The sequence below is a fragment of the Cheilinus undulatus genome, linkage group 7, assembly GCF_018320785.1.
Source record: "Cheilinus undulatus linkage group 7, ASM1832078v1, whole genome shotgun sequence".
Taxonomy (NCBI): Eukaryota; Metazoa; Chordata; class Actinopteri; order Labriformes; family Labridae; genus Cheilinus; species Cheilinus undulatus.
Genome location: NC_054871.1, coordinates 15,218,961 through 15,234,874, shown reverse-complemented (window position 1 = coordinate 15,234,874; position 15,914 = coordinate 15,218,961). Strand labels below are relative to the sequence as shown.

Below are 15,914 nucleotides of genomic sequence, written 5' to 3'. Positions count from 1 at the left end.
TGGGCGAATCAGAGCAACAAAACACGTGAAGTAGCCGCGACCGTGGTGCGTGCACGCAGCTACCGAGGAATAACGTGGACCGTGGCGACTATAGATGTCAGTACATGACTTTTGTTGTTTTTGAAAAGAAAACAACTCACTGCTTAGAAATGTTGTCAAGTTCTGATAAAACTGGTGCTTTAGCAGCATCCTCGCTAATTTCTTCTGTCATAATTGCACCGGCCTCTAGTTGCTGCTTGCTTACGTCACGACTCCACCATGCCTGAAAGTACTGCCCTTTGTCGCTGATTGGTCCTGTCACTTTCTAACTGGGCCCAAACGGTTCAGACTGGAGCTTTGCAAGATGGATTCGCCAGTGAGAAACAAGGAAACAGGCATATCTATCTGCTCTGCAAGGTTACTTTTCCCTGTAAGCAGACTGTTTACTCAGCTTTAATCATGTTTACTTGGCTTTATGTTTACTCTGCTTTATTTATATAATCAGGTTTTGCAGATCAGGTTTGTGACTTTTAACTTTTGGTATCCTTACCCTTACCTCATCCCTTACCCTAAACCTAAACTGAAGTCTAATCTGATTTTATTTAGAAAGTTTTTGCATGTATTTCCATTCTGAAATATACGGTGTCTCAGATGAACAGTCGTGAGAGGGGCCCTTAGATATTAACAGACTGCAGCCAGACTGTCTTGTTACAAATAAATGTCACTTACATACCTACTTTAGATACCTACAGTTTGACATTTTGGGGATTTTAGAAGTAGAAAAGAAGGTTATTTGCAGTTATGCTTGTCAACAGGAAAGGAAGACAGCTGATCTGCTTGGGGTCAGTAGGGAGCCTCCAAGGTCTGTAAAGCTTTAAACCGCAGCAGTGGTTAAAAATGTGCAACATTTGCATTGACAGTAGTAACCTCCCTCCAAGAGGGCTCTTTCTGACAGCATTAACTTATACTGTGCAGCTAAGTTTTTGTTATAGTTTTGTCGGGTTTTATGTGTTGAAATAATATTAATGTGATATTTTTTTCATTTTTTGGGTGTTAGATAATTTATAAAAGGCCTGTTGCTAGACAAATGGAGAGGAGGGTCCACCTATTTTTTTAAAGGTATTTTGAGCATCAAATTAGAGTTCACCGTTGGTTGTGCAATGCATTTAAGAACCAAATATTTAAAAAATAGTCCCATGCAGGGCGCCACCATGGCATAGGCAGAACCATATGTTGTTAACCTTGCAAAGCAGATGGACTGGCCAGATTCCATGTCTGTCATCAGGCAGGTCCGTCTTTGAAAACTCCAGTCTAAAACAATTGTTCGGAGTCTAAAAAAAAAGACCTGACCAATCAGTGTCATTTGAGGAGAACAAGGCGCCAACGACAGGTGGGGTTTTGTTGTTCTGGAAGCTGGTTGCAATTGCTGCATTAAATAAGATACAAAATACAGAAAGCCAAAAAAAACCCACCTTTCCTCCCAAACTGGGAAACATTTCTTTATTAAAACAGAAGCAAAGAGCTACACTGAAACCTTCTCTGGGCAGAGATGTTTTTTGCACTTCTTCCAGTTGACCTCAACATGAGTTTTATCCACCAACAAGCTCCACTGTTGTTAGACTACAGCTGTGCATGTCTGCTAGCTCATTTTGACTCGTTGCCCTGGGAATCACAATTAATCTTAGCTTTTGTGTCACATTGTAAAAATCCACAATTTTGCATTCAAAACTATTTATGAGTCATTTTGGATTTCTCTACTGTCTTAAACTAAGTGTAACTGACTTATTGTTTTAGATACGGACCTGCTTTCATTGGTTGATCAAAAGTTTAAACATGAACTTAACTAAAGAAAAAGGAACTTGTTATGGACTAAGAAGGACATAGGGGAACAATAAAATGGTAAATATTTAAAAACACAAGGTAAAGAGGACTTTTGGCAGCTTTCTGTAAAATGAGACATTAAAGACTTATTTTACATCACTGTGGCTGCAGGGAGATGATGCAGCATCTTAACCTAAATGTGCTGAAAGATGCAATAAATTATGTGTTAATCATGCTAAAAAAAAATAATGCACTATATATATCAAACTTAGAAACTTAAGTCATCTATGGATAGTAGTTTTTTATGTTTTTTTTTTTTTTTTTTTTTTTTTTTAAAGTTGACTTTAAATACTCAAACTGCAATGGATAATTTTACAGTCAACGTTACAGTGAAACCATGCACGTTGGTTAAAGCCATGATAACATGGTCTATTAATGGATTCCACCACTTGTTGACAGCATTTCCATCAGATACTAGTGTTTATTATTGCTTTCGGATCATGAGTTTATTTTTTCTCATAATTTTACGCTGCTGGCAGGAGGCGCACAAAAGCACATGAGTCGCTGTCATTGCGCGTAAAACGTTTGCGGACGGCAGAGATCTTGTGAGTACTTGTTGAGCCATACGGCGGCGGCAGCGTCCCCGGAGCTGTCAAATATTGCGCACAGCCTTCAGTCTTCAGTCAGTGGAGTAAAGCAGACTAATCCATCAGACAAACAACTCGGGGATTAACCTTTTTTAGCCTCGCGAAAGTAGTTTTCGCCACCACACCCGGAAGCCTGCTTTTAAAATCATTATTAATTTGTCACATGGCTTTGGAGAATTCAATAACAACAAAAAATGGCGACAATCACGTTGCTCTGTGTGGTCTTGCTGCGTCATTAAAAATATTCATGTAAACACGGGGAATTGGACGGGAAAAATGCAGGTAGGTGAAGCAAATATTTGTCCTATATTTAATGCGGACTGGTTGTAATTAAGAATAAATGGTTATTCTTGAATCCTATAGCATGCTGTTTGTTTTTGCCTGGAAAGGGGTGTGTATGCAATGCTGGGCGTTAACGTTTGGCTGCACAATATTCAATACGAACATTACATTTATATTTGGTCTTAAGTCGCTTTTTGAAGGGCATGTGCTGCTTAGTCAACGCAGGTATGCATGGTTTTATGTAATGGCATGAATTATGGTCTTGTGTAGATTTGGGTAACTTTTGTTTATTCGTAGCAACACGCTTTGGCACAGCTCATTCCAGTTCCTGTTGTTGTCTCCATTTGGTAGCACTGTCGATGCGTATTACTGCATGTTACCCTTCAATCTTTGTGGGTTATAGTTATTTACATTGAGGATTTATGCAATATGGACGCGCTTTTCTCCACACTGTCTCTTTTTACAGACAACAAACGCAGCTCTCAGCCCTGACGGCGTGTCGGTCCTCCGCCTTTTTTTAGTTATTGCACATGTTGCTTTTTTGCTTTTCACGTCTGACACGAACATTTCTTGGCCACAGAGCCGAGCGCGGCGGGGCTAATGGAGTTGTTTACATGAAGTGCGGAGGGCGGACTGACTGACGAGGAGGTGGAGCCGCTACGTCGAGCCAGAGACGCCACCGGACTGCTCGAGAGGCTTCTCGCGGCTGAGGGAGGCGGAGCCCGCGAGGAGAATCATAACAAGTCTGACGTCACTCGGCCTTGTGGTTGGTATGAATAATATACAGCGGAGTTTGTCTCCGTCGAGTCCAAGCAGGAAGGAGGTTAGGGGGAAAAATACACGTAATTGTTTTATGAGATGAAACATTTACCAGTCTACCGTACACGAGCCATTAGCAGAATAAAAAAATGGATGATGTTAAAGTTTTTATCTGAAATTACGCAATATCACGTAAAATGTGCCTCACAATTAAAGAAAACCTGCAAATTGTGTTTAAGTTAACTCCTCTTCCCTAAGAATTGTAAAATTCTTATGTTATTTAGATATAAAGGTCACTGAGTTTACATTGCATGAGCTGGGTTGTGCATTATTAAAGACTCTCTTTTTAGATACAGGTTCAAGCCCTAACCAGGGGGTTAAGAGGGTTTAAACCCTCCACCAAACAGCAGAGGTCCTGAATTCAGACCCGAGTCTGTTTTATAATAAACACGTTTGCCCCCTTTTGAATAATAACAGCCAGTAATTCTTTATTTTGGGCTTATTATGCCTTAATTTAGAGAGGAGGACAGTGGAGTCAGAAACAGGGACGAGAGAGTGGGGAAGACAGGCAGGAAAGGAGCCACAGGCCGGACCTGAACCCAGGCGGCCTGCACAAATGGGGTGTGACCTGACCATTAGGCTATCTGCACCCCATGACAGCCAGTATTTCTAAATTAACTCACCAAAATAAAACACCTAAACCAAATAGGAGCCTTTCTCTTGTTAAAAGTACCATTTTTGTGATTCTCCTTACATTTATGATTGTGTTAAGAACTTGAGCATGTAGCACAATGTATGGCACAGCTGTACTTCATTTAATTTTAATGTAGAACATGCAAAAAGGTCCCGTTTTTGAGAAAAAAGAACCTCCCCTTCTACTAGGTTGGCTTTAGGCCTGAGGTTAGTGGGTGTGTCTGTATATAACGGACAGCAGAGTGTGTTTATGCAGGCCAGAATAAAGCACTGATCCACTTTAGTGATGCATGTTGTCAAATTTAACTTAAGTCCTAGAAGTAAAATAATGAATCGATCAAATACATCAGGTTTGCCCTGTTTGATTGCATGTAACACGTTTAAAGTGTCACCAAATACAAACTTTGTATGCTCCCCAAATGCTCCCAGAATATAGTTTATGGATTGCACATTTGACCTTGATTATATGCTTTGTATTTGAAGTCATCTTCCATTGTCTTACTGCATTTTAAAAGTTTGACTCCCTTTATTAGATGGCAAAGTAGAGAAGGTTGTCTGAAGAACTAATGATCTCAAACCAAGCATGAATTTGTAGAGTCATCTATTAAATTATCAACATCAAACATTTCTGAAAAATGTCCGCATTGCAGCTGTTAGATGCTAGTAATAGAACATGTTTTGTATAACATATGCCTAAGCTGCTGAATGCAACATAAAGTGTCTCAATGTTGCACCTATTGAACTGGAGCACAGACATGGCGGATGGAGAGAGCTCCGTGGTCTGCTAGATTTGACAGGCTGCCCTGGTTCAGTTATCACAGTGCTGATGCTGTCCCCATCGAAGGTACAGTACTGTGATAACTGAAGGATGGCTGCCAACTTGACACGAGTGCAACGAATCCGACAGCGCCCTTCTAAAACAAGCCAAAGGAGAAGAGAGAAAAGACGAGGAACTTATGGTGCCACGTTCATTCAGTGCGATAGAAATCTGTGTTTCTGCTGATGGGTTGTTTGAATATGTCACTAGATTGTTTCTTAGTGACCAACATTTTTGGATGATTCTTTGTGTTAGAGTGCACGAAATTTAAAACCCAACATCTGTAAATCATTGTTTTATGTAACATTTGCTGTTGTAAAATAAATAAAGGAGATTTGTTGTATACAGATGTGTCTGATTCTTTATTTTTCCACATTTAAAGAATCAGTGCAACTTTATACTGTCAAAGTCCAGCAGTTAAATTCCAATAAAGTTCCACTTGTGACTGAGATTTAATCCAATCTAATCGAACCCCAGGCAAACCTGACAAACAAAACAGTTTAATCATCATGTTAATATCATTTTAATGATAACTGTGCCTTTTAAGCCCTTTTCTTGACTAGAAAAAAGATCACTAAGAATCAGCAGCATGCAGGTCAAAGCTTTCAACAGTCTGCAATGGTTCGTGCATATATTGTCAGCAGAGGGCGCTAAAGATCTATAATTCATGTGCTCTCTGGTTTACTTAAGTTCACAGCTTTACTTCTCTGCTGTGTTTCTGTTACTGAAAATGTAAAGATAGGCCATGACTTTAGCACGGTTGTTAAAGCAAATAGTTTCTTGTCATGTTTCATTTGAGCTAAATGTCTAGAGGTTTTCCTGTGCCCAGCTTTAATATCAAGCAAAGAAAAGGTCATATTTATTTACCCTTTATTTAACCAGGAGATACAAAAATCCCTTTAGCAAGGTAGACAGCAGAACAAGAAATTCCACAAATACACAAATATAATAAACAAAAGACCATAAAATAAAAATGTTACATCAATTAGAAAATCAGAACTCAGCAGTAAAACGTGCATATACTGGTCAACAGATCCTTAATTCTGATTTTTAAATTTCCTAAACTGGTGCATCACTCAAGATGACGATGTAGCTTAGATCAAGATGATTGAGTAAAAACATGTTTATTTATTTATTTATTTTACCAAAGATAGAGCACATTTGGGGATACATTTAGTATATAATGAATTCATGGGAGTTGTAGGTATTTTACAGTTTTTTTCAGTAGAGAAGAGGGAAGTGCATGTAGTGAGGCCTCAGACATTCTTATGTTTAATCCTTCAGTTATATAAATCAGCCAAAACATTATAAACATTTTTTCTACTGTATTTTTAAAAGTACAGAAAAGGTGGTCCAAGACATGTATGGCTGATTTGACTGTAAAACCCCTGTTTCTTTGTTGTTAATTCATATGTTTTTTTTTTTATTTAGTGCTGCCAGATGATTAAAACAAATATCTTATTAGTTATAGGCTTTGTAATTAATCACAATTTATCCCATATGTCAGTAATTTGAGACAGACTTCATTACCGGTAGATTTAATAATAACAGTAACAAAACAATCAGAAAGGACATGTTTATGAGTGCCATCAAAACTTTCTACCAGCTTTTGAAACAGAAGAAGTGAAGACCGAGGGCAGATGGGCTACTTAGTCAACACGTTGCTGTTATACTGTAGAAAATTGATTTTATCCATAAAATTATCCAAATCAAGAGCCTAAGAATTTTTACATGTTCCAATCAAACTTAGAAAGCTACTTTAGACGGTTGTTACATTTCTTCATCCCATTTTCACCACTGTGATTGCTTAATGGAAATTAAACAAACATTTTGACAGCACTAATGTTTTATTTTAAGTGCACTTTAACTTTAATTTTTGCATATCATCATATATCATTATACCATCATGTTGTTCTAAATATCTTCACTGCTCTGATTGGTCACTTGGCCTGAGGCTTTGTGCCTACAACCCAGCCACAACAGTGATGATATCCAGTACAAAATTTCAACTTTGAGTGTTACATTGATTTATTCAACCGTCATACAAGCAGAAAATGGTTGCAAAAAATAAAATAGAAAAAAAATTCTCTTCCAACTCAGCTATTCCACACAGCTGTCCTACTCTGTGTTTGTGGCTATGACAGACACTACCCTGTAGTTTGAACATTGACTTATATGTTAAGATCAATTTAACCATGAAGGCAGTGAAAGTAGATTCTGTTTTGTTCTTATGAGATATTGTTTTAATTAATTTTGGAGGGGACTGTGGATCAGTAGTTGGAGTTGATAGTTGCTCATTTGGAAAGTTGGGGGTTTGATCCCCAGCTCCTGCAGTGGCATGTCGATGTGTCCCTGGACAAGATACTTACATCCTCAACTTGCTTCCACTGCTGTGTGAATGCAAAAGAAGCGTCTGAATGGAATTAGGTACTACTGATGGCCAGTCTACATGTGGAGTGAATGACTGGGAATGGGTATAGTATAAAGAGCTCTGTGTGGTCAGACAAACAGAAAAGTGCTATACAAACATCAAGTCCATTTAGCATCAATAAAAAAAAAACCCACTGTCAGCTGTAATGTATGATCCCACTTCCAATAAAGTTGGGGCGCTGTGTAAAATGTTAATAAAAACAGAGTGCAATGAAGCTTTATTTTGTTACAATAGATCATTAACAACATATTAGATGTTGAAACTGAGACATTTTAGGAAAAATATTCGCTCATTTTAAATTTAACGGCAGCAACACATCTCAAAAAAGTAGGGACAGGGCAACAAAAGGCTGGGAAAGTAAGTTGCACCAAAGAAATACAGCTTGAGGAGCATTTTGCAAAACTGTGCCTAAAGAATGTGGGACAATTTCAGAAAATGTAACTCAACATAAAATTGCAAAGACTGAATATTTCACCATCTACAGAACATAAAATCATCTAAAGAGTCAAAGAATCTGGAAAAAAATCTCTGTGTGAAAGACAATACCAGATGCTTGGGATCTTTGGGTCCTCAGGTAGTACTGCTTTAAAAACAGACATGATTCTGTGCTGGAAACCACTGCACTGGCTCAGGAACACTTCCACATCCAAAAAGCAGGTTTAAGCTTTATCATGCAAAGAAGTAATCATATGTGAACACAAACCAGAAGCACAGCTGTCTCCTCTGGTCCAAAATACATTTAAAAAGGACTGAGGTAAAATGGAAAACTGTTCTGTGGTCAAATAAATCAAAATTAGTCAAAAATGTGTCAGTTTCAACATCTGATATGCTGTTTGTGTGAGATTTGCAAATCATTTCATTCTGCTTTTGCTTACATATTACAGAGCATCCCAACTTTTTTGGAGTTGGCATTTGAAATTGAAAATATTCAGAGATATCTGTGGTCATTCATTTTGTGAAACATCCCCCTTTAGAATACATAGTAGAAACTAGCTGCTGTCTAATTCATGTCATTATGAGCTACTTATATCTAAATAATACCATATTTATATGTATGTATATATTTTGCCCCATTTATATTGCACCTATGCCATATTATTCCAGTGTTACTATACCATCATATGTCCCTTTTTACTCCCACTTACTGCTCAGAATTTCTTACCTTGTACTTTCCCCCTAATGTTACATATTCTTATTCTAAAATTTTATTGTATTTTACCACATTTGTCTTGTGCTTCTGCAATGCCAGAGGTTCCCCTGTGAGGATTACTCAAATATGATCTCATCTCAACGTCCTATATATTATGTCAGTATTTAACTGCAATACATATGTGCTTTTAATAATAATAATAATAATAATAATAATAATACATTTTATTTGGAGGCACCTTTCAAGTCACCCAAGGTCACCTTACACAAAGTAAAAGCATATTAAAACAATATTAAAACATCAACATAAAAGACAAGTGAAGTGCACAGTGCTTTTTTGGTGAGCTTTAATGTTGATGCTCTCCTCTTTTTTTTAAAGAGTGCTGTTTTGAATATTAACGCACAGTTTGAGTCATGTCTGAAAAACCACAGGTCACTCTGCACATAGCATGTTTCACTCATCAGCAACATAACTACAGCAACGGTGGAAATCCCCACAGAGTCTTCATACATGCATACACTAGCTTTGTTTTTCATTATCTTACTTCAACCTCAATTTTCTCACCTCCTGTTAAAGTCATAAGCTCTTTTCCGTAGAAATTTGTGTTTATTTATTTCTAAGTCAACTAGGGTTTCTTAAAGAGTTATTTTCTCAACATTCAAATTCAGTGCCTAAATTTCATGATAATCTTTGAATTAATACAGAGCTTTACTTGACCTTTACAGCCATGACTGAGGGGAACTCTCTAACATACTTCCTTTAAAGAAAAAAAAAAAAACAACAACTGATAGCAGGGATTTGACATGGGAAATCCCAGCAATAAAACGAACAACTCTTTTCACATCCTTCTTTCTCTGCAGGAAGTGAAAACTTTTCCACTGTGTCATAACAGTACCTTTTGTGCTGCACATCTTAGAAAACTACTCACTGTGGTGCAGTTTGCCACTGGACCCCGGTGCATTTATCACCCATTTACCGACCACTTCTCAAGGTAGGCTGAAAAAGATCAAGAAGATACAAGGTCAGCCTCTCTAATGGAGTTAAAGCTCTTGTGAGGAACGTTTGGTTTGTGCTGATTTTGGCTGACAAAGCAATACTTCTTTCCCCCATGGTTGGTGTAATCATGGTTTGAAATTCCCCACATGAGAAGGATTAATCTATCTACCTGATAGATAGCTGTGACTGCACATTTTAAAAAGCCCTTTATCTCCTTTTATTTTGACTTTTTTTGTATTGTCCATGCACAAATTTTGTTTTCACTAAAATTTCCTACTTTTATCAAAGGATCAGATGTATTTATTGCAATTGCAATTAATTGCATGTTTATTGTTGCTTACAATAAACTTTGGTTGAGGCACATCCCCGTCTCCCTGCAGCCACAGTGATGTAAAATCAAATAAGTCCACCACTGCTCCTTGATATCTCATCTATCTTTAAAAAACATTCAGACATTGGGCAAGTTAAGAGTCATCTGCACCTTGTGCAATCAAACATTACCTTTTTACTGTTCATTTACTTCCCCTTTAGTCAATAACAAGTTCCTTTTTTGTGGTTAAGCTCATGTTCAGATCTTCAGTGTACTTGTAAAAGCAGGTGTGTTTCCAGACTAGAAGTCAGTTGTCCTCAGTTCCAGACAGTAGAAATACACAGAGGATACAGTGACTATTTTAAAGAGAGGGAAACAAGAGGATGAAGAAATATAAGACCATTCAATTCCGATTTTACCTTGCCAACGACTGTGGTATGCTGTGTTTAATTTGTAAGTTCTGTTATTCCCAGAATATCAGTAAGTGCATTAAATTAGAAATATGCTCTTGGCCAGGGGTTCTCAAAATTTTCAGCCCATGACCACCAAATTGAAGGTGGCGGAGACCAGGGGACCCAGACTGTACCTGAAGGTGGTTTAAGTATAGTTGATCACAGCTGTGCACATTCAAGAGCAGTAGTGTACAGGCTTACATTTTAAACATTACTTTGATTTTAGCATAACCCTCACAAAATGACCACTGTTTTATTTTACATTCAATGAGTTTTATATATTTTTTAAACAGGTAAAATACACAATTTGAAATCATTTAAAAATATACTTTCTTGAAAGGCATCTGGAGACTCCCTCTCTTAGTTTCTCAAACACTGAGACCAGTGTTTTTTTTTTTTTCTAGTCGAGCCTCAGAATCCACCATCAACACCTTCTCATTGTGTTCATGACCCTCATTTCCATTATTTAACACATTGAATTAACTGAATGAAAAATGTTGAATTTTGGACTTAAATTGAAAAAGTATAAAGTATATAAGAACTGATCGAAGAGACTGGACAAAACAAGCTTGCTTAAAAATACCATCATTACAGAAGCCCAGCAGGGACATGCATGCAAGCATTCTAACTTATCTGTTTCCCATTATATGTGTGTTTAGGTTGCTTTCTAGAGATCTTGAGACATTTATCATGGTAAAACCAGCCTGTTATCCCAAGATAATGAGATAAATAGTTGAGCTCCCTGAAAACAACCAGTTTACTCATTGAAAAATAAACTATATGTATAAATGTCTCCTTCGGGCTTCCATAGACTTATGTTACTATTTGCATAATGCACAGCATGCATTTTAGTTGTTTTTAAGCATTTGGGAAATTTGTAAATTATCACGGAAAACCAGCCTTATCTGATTGATATGTGCTTTTTATGTCTGTGGGAATTTTAATACATGTATAAAGGACAGTACTTGTTTTCAATTAAATATCACAGCTTCAGTTGGAAGATTATGTAGACTCAAGGAGCACGTACATTTCAAATCCATTTGCTCTTGGGCTCTTTAAAGATATCTTTTTGCCCAAAATGGAGAAGAGGGCACAGATTAAATGTTCTCAGCTCATGGGGATTTTATTACAGACTGACAGACAAACAGAAGAAGTCCAGTTTTACCTTACCAGAGATTGTGCTGTTTTGTTTAATGTTTAAATTCATGTTTAATCCCCAAATCTTTATCAATGTATTAATTCACACACATCTTCTAGACCAGTGGTTCTAAGCAGATGGGCTTGGACCCAAAAGTGGGCTGCAGAACTTGAGTATCAAGGATATCTTTATTATCTTTTTTTTATTATCTTCATTATTGGGATAGATTACTTCACAGCTAGCGGTGTCACACAGACCATTCAAACAACATTAGAATGGATGAATAAAAGACAAAATACATCATAAAGAAGAAGAATGGCATAATAGATATCACAAATTAATATCACATTAAGCTGTTCAAGAGGCTACTGGTAGAGCGATTATCAGTGGGACAAAAAAGTGTTAATCTATGGTGTAGGAAGCCCGAAGCCCACATACATTCATATATCTAATTTAGCACTTTTTCCTATCATAATGTGTAAATTATTATTACAGCCAAAGGTTATCTGGAAATTTGAGTAAAATAAAATGTATCGTATTGGTGCATGTCCTCTCATGAATTCTGTAATTTTAAAAGTGTTTGTTGAATCTTCTCTGTTCAATCACATGCTGTGCTCCATCTACTGTGGTGGATCCCAAGGCTCCACCACTTTTGAACCAATCTCAACCAATCATTTTTACTTCCTTCCTTGTCCATCCTCAGGTTCAACTACCACCTCTTCATTTAGAATCTAAAACCTTGATATTCAAAATCATTCAGCAACACGGGTTTAATTGACAAAAAATGTTGAAGCTTGGATTTCAAAGTGAATAAAACATAAACTGAACAACGAGACAAGACAAAACAAGCATGCTTAAAAAAAAACATCATTACAGAAGCCCAGTAGGGACATGCATGCAAACATCCTAAATTAACTAATCCACTAAGGCTTCCATATACTGACCTTATGCCACAATTTATTTTTATCCCACTCATGGCCCACTGAGAGCAGCTCTGCGACCCCACTTCTGGGTCCCAACCCACTGGCTGAGAACCACTGTTCTAGATTTTTACTGATCTCTCAGTGTAGTTTTCCATTTCGTAAAAATGTGCTGCCCTGCACATTCTTGTACAGCTTTTTCATATTATATTAACAAATTTGTCAGTATGTTGTGTAACTTATTTTGAAATAGCCTAACAGTTTACCCTGTTGAAACAGCCCTTACACAGTGTTTTACCCTTGTTTTATTCCAATTTATTTTTATTGTTTACCCTCTGGTCTTTAATTTTAAATTAAGCCTAAGTTTTTGTTTACTCTGTGCATGAGGACCTATTTGATTGTATCTTATTTGTTACTTGGTGTGATTTTATGCCTACTCATCTAATATTTTGTTTTGTTTAATTTCGTGTTGCAGAACTGTGTGCCTTCACTGTACTTTAGCCCAATGGCACATTTCCACGCTTGGATCAATTATGTAACCTATCTAACGCAGCCTCATAGCCTAATTTTTCCAGTAGCCTATTTGTTATGTACCCATAATATTTCATGAATGCTGTCCTCTTTGACGGCATTGTATGTTTCTAGGCGTCTTCTGACTAAGCAAATATCTACAAAATAAATCTGACAGTAAACGGGGAATTATAACACGATTTATTTCTTTCATAAGCGATAGTATTTAAGCCTAGGAAAGTTATTTTGCTCCCTGATCTATTTATTTTTCACGAACCTTCAGCCCATTTCACAGTAAAGAGTTAATGATGTCATCGTGAGTGACATGCCAAGGAGCCAATCAGCTGCCGGATTTAGACGACAGACACTGCGTTGTTTTCGGGAAGGGGACGTTAATTATCAGGAAGGGTTAGCGACAACAGAGGTGGACTGTTACGCTAAAGAAGCTACCAAATACTGCCATATTTTTCGGAATTTCTAAATATTTCCAAGCACTCGGGACATTGGATTTCAATCCGAGAGGTTTTGGAGAAAAAACAACCGACAAGAGGCACTTGAAACCCTCGTACAGACGAGCACCAACTCGGTTGGTGCGTATAATGTACTGAACGAAACGGAAGTAACTTGCCAGCTGTCTGGTACGCTCGCGAGGTGAGTAAAATGACAATTTATTTAATTCTGCCGACGAAAAAATGACTATCCTCTGGTCCATTTTACACCTTCACTACTTTTTCATCACTACCTGTCGTTGTCAAGTGAAGAAATACCCAGGACTGTTTGCTTTGACCATCTGAGTGAAGAGGCTAGCAAGCTAATGTCAACCAATGTGAAGTTAGTCCACCTGGCATGACAGATATCTATGTTAAGTGTGCGGTACATTTAGAGAAGGCCAGGTGATTGTATGATGTGATTAAATTAATAAACAGATCAATATACGGATTTAAGGTGAAGATGGGGTACTACGTATATTGAATGGGGAGATCTGATGCAATCACCATCACGGACAAGGGCCCACTGTTGTATTAAAGTTTAAAGACAAATAAAGCAGTCCGTGTTTCATGGCAGGGTTGTTTGGGACTGTATTTTATATTTTAAATATTTCTACTATAACTTAATTGTCTCTTTTGTCTGTCAAAGTTGATGTGGAGAAAGTAAAACCTCTGAAATAACCTGGCATTTCTTAATGGCGCTTCTATTGTCTGAAAGAAAACTGAAACCTGTTTTTGGACATCACCCCCAGCCACAAATGATAAGGAGTCATATAATCATTGTCAAATGAACAAAAAATGAATCTCCAACACTTCTAAGCCATGATTTTAGCTTTGTTATGAAGGAAATGCGTAAAAAATTCACAGAATTTGTGCTGAAAGTGTGACATTTCCCGGGTATTAGTCAAATTTCTAATGCTGACTATTGGTGTTGCTTTAAAAATGTCACCTTCTCATCTTTCTGAATTACCCATGTTATTCGCATTTAAATCCACCCAAGCAATTGATTACATAAGGATTCATTTAAGGTTAAAAAAAAAAGTCAGCTCAGTCCTTCCTGTTGTGTTTCTATTACACTGAATCTTTCAAGTCCCACCACTGAAAGGTAAGCCACTTCACACATTTGAGGTTAACAAAAGTAGGTGTTTGTCCCTCCTTTACTCAAGACACACATAAATTCACATACTTTCTGTCCATTACCAAAGATGCAAAGAACCACATGTTTCTCAGAGCATTTAACAGTGTCATATTGGAATTATATTGGTATCAAATGATATTCCACATGAACTCCAGTCTGTCCACATTCTTATCGTCTTTTAGCTCCTGTAAACGTCAGTTGAAAACATCTCTCATTGCACAGGTGATGCAGTAGCTGGTTTACTTATTGTGAAAGCACTTTCTACTTTTGTTTTTAATCCTGTTGTATTCACTCCATGTATATAAGCTAAAAAGTACATTTTACTTAAACATAACTAGGTAAGTGTACATCATTGTGCTGGTAACATCAATAGGGGCCAAAGTGTGTCTTTAATCACATGGGACATGATGTTAGGGTTGCAATTCTAAATATTGATTTTTTTTTTTTTTTAACCTTTATTTAACCAGGATTTGTTCCGATTGAGATACAAAGAGTCTTGGCCAAGACAGCAGCATAAGTTTCACACATATGACATTAAACAGGACATAGTAAAAAGGTTACATCAAGCAACAAATCTGCAGCTTTCAGCAGAAAAACGTGCACACTCTGGTCAGATGTTCCCTAACTCTAGTTTTGAAATCCCCTAAACTAACACAACACTCAAGTTTAAGATGACCCCGTAACTCTGACCAAGACCACGGAGCAAAAACATTAAAAGCTCTTTAAACAAAGACAGAGCGAGTGTGAGGAATCTCAAACGTGATATATCCATGAGAACGAAGATTACAGCTACTGACAGCTTTTGGAGTCAGTAAAGAACAGAGATAAGAAGGTAATTCATGTAAAAAAGCCTTAAAATAGCCTTAGAAATTAGAATAATGCAATGTAATCAGAATTTTTAGATGGATGTTCACTAAGGGATCATGATCAAAGTTGTTAGTCGTAATAGGTTTTTGCTTCTTTTAACTTAAGACATTGAAGAGATATGAGTTAGTATTTGCCTAGATTATTATTCCAAAGTAGAGATATGACTTATTTGACCTTTTCTTGTATTATCAGCATGGCTGATATGATTTTAATGCTGTACTGGCTTATTTTCTGCCCACTTATTTTCCAGGCCAGGGCTTTTTCTAGAAACTAAGATGCATTCACATCTAGGTTTTTGGGTGAAATGAAACAAAATGATTTTTTAAATGTCCTGCCTTTTATTTATATCCTGCATGTTTTTTAGATACCAGCATCCAAACGGATTAGGTTATTGTAGAGCCAATATGTATTCCTAATTGAGTTTACCTAAAAGATTGTTCAAACATTCTATCATTGACATTTATTTGTAATATAAGTCCAGTTTGAAATTTGTGAAATGTTTATATAGTGAGTTAT

At 37.1% G+C, this 15,914-nt stretch overlaps 1 protein-coding gene across 2 annotated transcripts in view; it reads left to right on the top strand.

Annotated features, from left to right (window-relative positions):
* Positions 1 to 2,415: 2,415 nt before the first annotated feature.
* The window catches only part of jak1 (Janus kinase 1), a 66,164-nt gene continuing 52,665 nt past the window's right edge, over positions 2,416 to 15,914 (top strand). The window contains exons 1-2 of one of the 2 annotated variants that reach the window (XM_041790752.1): positions 2,416 to 2,729; positions 3,310 to 3,495. The gene's annotated coding sequence lies outside the window, so the exon portion shown is untranslated. Of the gene's footprint in view, positions 2,730 to 3,309; positions 3,496 to 13,296; positions 13,557 to 15,914 lie in introns of those variants that run through there. The other variant, XM_041790751.1, reaches the window with a different exon arrangement.